This window comes from Galeopterus variegatus, unplaced genomic scaffold (assembly GCF_000696425.1).
Source record: "Galeopterus variegatus unplaced genomic scaffold, G_variegatus-3.0.2 Scaffold496, whole genome shotgun sequence".
NCBI lineage: Eukaryota > Metazoa > Chordata > Mammalia > Dermoptera > Cynocephalidae > Galeopterus > Galeopterus variegatus.
In genome coordinates, this window is record NW_007726607.1 from 323,248 (window position 1) to 328,370 (window position 5,123).

The 5,123-nt window shown below is 37.9% G+C and overlaps 1 pseudogene; it reads right to left on the reverse strand.

The window, feature by feature from the left end:
• Positions 1-2,217: 2,217 nt before the first annotated feature.
• Positions 2,218-3,013, reverse strand: LOC103587859 (annotated as a pseudogene).
• Between the last annotated feature and the right edge of the window lie 2,110 nt (positions 3,014-5,123).

The window sequence follows — 5,123 nt, forward strand, 5'->3', positions numbered from 1 at the left end:
AACTATGGCTTTTTGATTGCAAGACTTTGTGGGGGGATTTTTTTTTTTTTTTTTTTTTTTTTTTTGCTTATTTTTGTATTTTTAGAGCCTTTAATAATTTAAGCTCTTTGGGGAAGTGGGGGTGGGAACAGGGCACTTGGTTTCTCCCATTTATTTGACCTCAGGGCCTCTTCTGTGCTCAGGGCACTGTGCTTCTGGATCTCACTCTGGGAAACCCCTTTTCAAGATTACAGACCACATGTGAGGTTCCAGGCACCCAGGAAGTGCTCAGCAGCAGCAGCAGATGCAATCCTAGGGCAGCCTCATTGTTGCATCTTGGATTTCATGACCTTGACAGCTGTCCTGAACAATCTCTTCTCATCCAGTGTCATAATCTCTTGGTGATGCAGAAATGGACTTGTGCCAGGCCTGTAGCTGGGTTAAAGTCCCACATCTGTCCCATCCCAGTGAGGGGTCCTGATTGTGGTCCCAGCTTGTCCTACCTACCAGTCACCAGGTCACTCCCAGCCTAGCACGTCCTGAGATGTGACACTCACTATCAAGAAGGACATTGGATTCCTGTGAAAACCCTAATCCCGGAATATGTTACAAAAGGCCTCACTGAGGGCCCACAGATTTCAGGAATTAAATTTAGAGAAGAGTAAATATGTGTTTATTTATATCCTCACAGGAATCTAAAACTTTTAATGAATACTTTCCTTGGAGGGGTTTGTAGTATCTTCATTTATTCTCAAACACTGTTGTGAAGTGAAGCCAGTAGTCGGGCAGGCTAATCTGGTTTGAATGTGCCTCTATATTTTTTTTCTTTTTCCTTTTTTTTCTCTCTCACCATAGCGATGAATGTGCCTTATTTAAACTGTGCTGGGTGGAGAAGTATCTGCTCCTCGCTTTATGTCTCTGAGTTTCCCCTTCCTCACCAATAAAATGGGAGAACAATGTCTTCCCTGCAGGCTTATTATGAGTGCAAAATGGAATACTTGTGTAGAAAGCACCTGGCATAGACCCTGGAGCACAGTAGGCATTGAAAAAAAAGAAGTGGCAGCCTGGAGGGACGGAATGTGTAAAACCTCAGGTGAAGATCTTGACCACCAGGAGGAGAACAGTATTCATTTTACATTTGGGAAAGGCCCTGGCTTCCAGCTCTAGCCCCTTCCTCCTTTTTTTTTTTTTTTTTTTTTAAATCGTGGTTATTTTATTGTACAGATAGAAAAAAGGAACCAAGAAAATCAGCTGTAGTAGGTTACAAATGATTTTTCATATATTTAAGTGATAATTTATTCATACCCATAAGCTTATTATCACAATGAAAACAAGTTTACAAAAAAAGGGTTTTTTTGGTTGGTTTTGTATAAAATTTTTTTTTTTTTTTTTTTTTTTTTAAATCGTGGTTATTTTATTGTACAGATAGAAAAAAGGAACCAAGAAAATCAGCTGTAGTAGGTTACAAATGATTTTTCATATATTTAAGTGATAATTTATTCATACCCATAAGCTTATTATCACAATGAAAACAAGTTTACAAAAAAAGGGTTTTTTTGGTTGGTTTTGTATTCAGGGAATAAATATGCTTCCTTTTAAAAAAATTTTTAAACTAAAAGTATGCTTTGATGACAGTAGAAAATAAATGTGTAACATTTATTCACTAAGCAACCAAAAAAAATAAAATGTTGATGTTACATCCAGAGTTAAAGATACCTGGCAAATCCTAACCACTTCACGAAAAGATTAGAGAGTTAGGCAAAAGAATGAAGGCATTTGGGGATTTCTCAAGTTCCAGATGACCAGACAAAATGCAAGCCATCTGCTAACAGTGAGTAACAGCGAGCACCTATGGTTTTATGCACTGGGCTCTACACATAAATACGTGTATTAAGTTACGGCATCACAATTCCTCTGCGCTAACCAGTAAATAAGCTCCATTCAGCCATTACAAACTGTTAGATCGTGGCTATTCTTATATTATGGTTATAGGCAAATAACTGCAGATACGGCAATATAAATGTTGATTTCCTAGGTTTGGCAACTGCTAAAAGCAGAGTTTTCAGGACAGTATTAGATACTAATGACAGACCTACAGAGGCTAATTTTAAAATGCATACAAGAGGATGATGAATCTTGCAGAAGCCTCAGCCTTTGTAATATCACCATAGGTTAAGTTTTACAAATTCAAAAACATTAAATTAATGTGAAACAATCTCAAAAAAGAAAAAAAACCTCTTAAGAGGCATGCAGTTTCTTATAGGCTTCTTCAATGAATGTGAACATGTCCTTCATCTGGAATGAATTATGAAGAACATCCAAGTCCTTTAGAAGAGCATTGTAGTTTGAAATTAGCATCAGAATTTCTTTCTGAGGTGTGGGTGCTTTGAGACTGTTCTGAGAAAGTTCTGGAAGAGACAGCACCCCATGACAATCCATTTGAAACATCTGTTTTACTTTCTCCTCCTCTTCTTCCACCTCACTTGCCATGACTTGAATTTTGTTCTTTAGGCTCTAATATTTCCAGTCCTCACCTCTGGGGTCTCTACTATTTTATCTGCTTCTTCTTGCAATAATGCCAGCCCTTCTTCATTAGCTCTGTTCTGCACAATTTCCATTTTCAGTAAACTTGACTCATTAGTGAAATCTTTCATCTTTTGGGGAGGAACTTTCAGGGTTTCACTTAGCAATCTTTTGTTCAGGATATTGAGATGGTATTGAATTTGTTCTTTTTTTCTAATATTGTTACTTAAACTTGCTATTGTTATGGATTCCATCATAGTTTGCAAATGCTCTCTGCTACTCTTTGAAAGGGGTTGCCGGGTTCTCCTCTAGTTGGGTGCTATCTTTACCTGTTTTAGATTAGTTTGCTTTGTCCTCCAGAAGACAGATGCTTTGGATGACTTTTGTTTCTTTTCTTTGTGTTTCTCACCTCTTTGGGACAACTTCATTTTTCATCATCATCAGTTTTTCTTTTTGGGCTTTTTTGTAACTGTTGAGACTTTTTCTTGGAAGCATTTGCTTTACCAGGCATCTTATTCACTGATTCCTCTCGAACCCTTCTGGGAGACACACTCAGAGTAATCTATGCCCAAACAATGGAAAGCCAAGGAGACCTCTAGCCCTATAGTAAAATAATAAAATCACTTTTTTAAAGGAAATTGATTTAAAAGAAAGAGAAAAGGGAGTAATGGGGAGGGAGGGAAATTGTGTTGTGTCCTACGATATTAAGGAAAGATCTTGGAAACTGAAACCCTCCCACTGGATTCTAAGTAAGAGTGAAGTCAGAGTTGGCTCTATAGAAATTGCTGGCACGTAGAATGAGAAAGATTAGGGCAAGCAGTGCTTGCAGCATCACAGACATTTAGAAATAAAACATCAGTGTGAAGTCCCATGTGTGGTGGTAACAGTATCCTCATCTCTATGATCAAAGATTCATCAGTAGCTTATTGAACCTGGGGCACTGCTAAGTCAGGCAGGGGTGAAAGGATGTCCAAGACAGTCTTAACCTTCAGTCTGGAAAAAGATCAATAACAAGAGTCAGTCCATGTGGAGTGCAGATGACTGGTGTACACGAGTGCCCCAGGACTGCAGAGGGAGGATTAACTGCAAGGATGCCTACAGGGGGGTAGAGTAGCTTGTCTTATTAAAGAGTTTCACACACTATCTGGGACCTGAACCAAATACTGTTCAGATAAATAAAGGATAGGAAAGAAAAGTTTTCCAGGAAAGGGAACTTACTCAAATACCAAGGCAAGGAGTTTGAACTTATATAGAATTTGATGAGGAGATAGTTTTTCTGACAAATTGCATTGTATTTTATTCATTTGTAGTTCAATTAATGTTTTAACCAATTAAATGGAAGAGAGGCAATGGTGGAAGACAAATTTATATAAAAACATATTCATATCCATACCTATATTTTTTCTTTACATAGAGAGATAATTTGTCAGATGCCCACCCAGAAGTTAAAAGTGACTATTTGGGGGTGGTGGAAATTTTTGTGATTTTCTGTACAGTACAGATTTCAGAAAGGAGGAAAGAAAGGCAGAAAGGCAGGAAAGCAGACAAGCCCCCTGGCGATGGGGAGTTACTGAGGATTTCTGTGCAAAGGCTACCTTGGGTCATGTCATGCCTTTGCACAGAAACCATGTCTTCCTTTCTAAAACCTTGCCCGAAATTGATGTGGAGACATGGTTTCTGAGCTGTTAGAAAAGGAAGCAGTGGTCTCTGGGCATGGCTGTGGGTTTTCCAAGGCAAGTCCTATGGGTCTCATTTCATTTCCTTTGGTATGACAGAGCTAAGTCTTTTGTAGTATTTATTAAGTACCAATCCCCATCCTAAACACCTTGCACATATTAGCTCATTTAATCCTTGAAATGGTCCCATGAGGTTAGTATTATTATCTCGATTTTATAGATGAGGAGTGTTTCACAAAAAAGTCACACAGCTAAGTGGTAGTATATATTAAATATGATTTAAGTATGATTTTAAAATTAATTGATTTTAGTCTTGTCATGTTTAATTTAAAGGCAGAAGAGAATGTGTGATAGGTTTATACTACTTATTTACCAATATCTATTCTCCCCTTTTTCTGTTCTGACAGAACCCTGAGTTCTTTGGCCCAATACCTGCCTGCACGGAATAAAAACCATATCTTTCTGCCTCCTTTTCATTGACAGGTGACTAAATTCTGGGCAATGTGATTCAGGAGGAAGTGCTGTACGCACTTAAAGGGAGGTGTATGTCTTTGTTTCCCTTCTCCTCTTTGTTGGTGCAGATGTGGGGATGTGGATGTGATGGCTTGAGCAGCTATTTGGGGCAATGAGGATGAGGCCCACATCCTATACGAGATCCCCAATGGGCTAGTGGAGCAGACAGCTGAAAGGATTGTGGTCCCTGCCAACTCAGGAACTTTAATATATGAAAATAAAATTCTATATCCTTAAGCCACTGCTAATTAGGGGTTTCTATGACTCATAAAAATTTAATATAAATAATATTAAGTTTAATTATTTGCAAACATTATTTAAACTTTTAAATAACCTTCATTTATCATATTTATACGTTGACTTAATACATTTACAAGAGTTGTATAGTGTTTAGGAAATCTTTACTTATGCTTGTAAGGCAGTCCTTCAGGT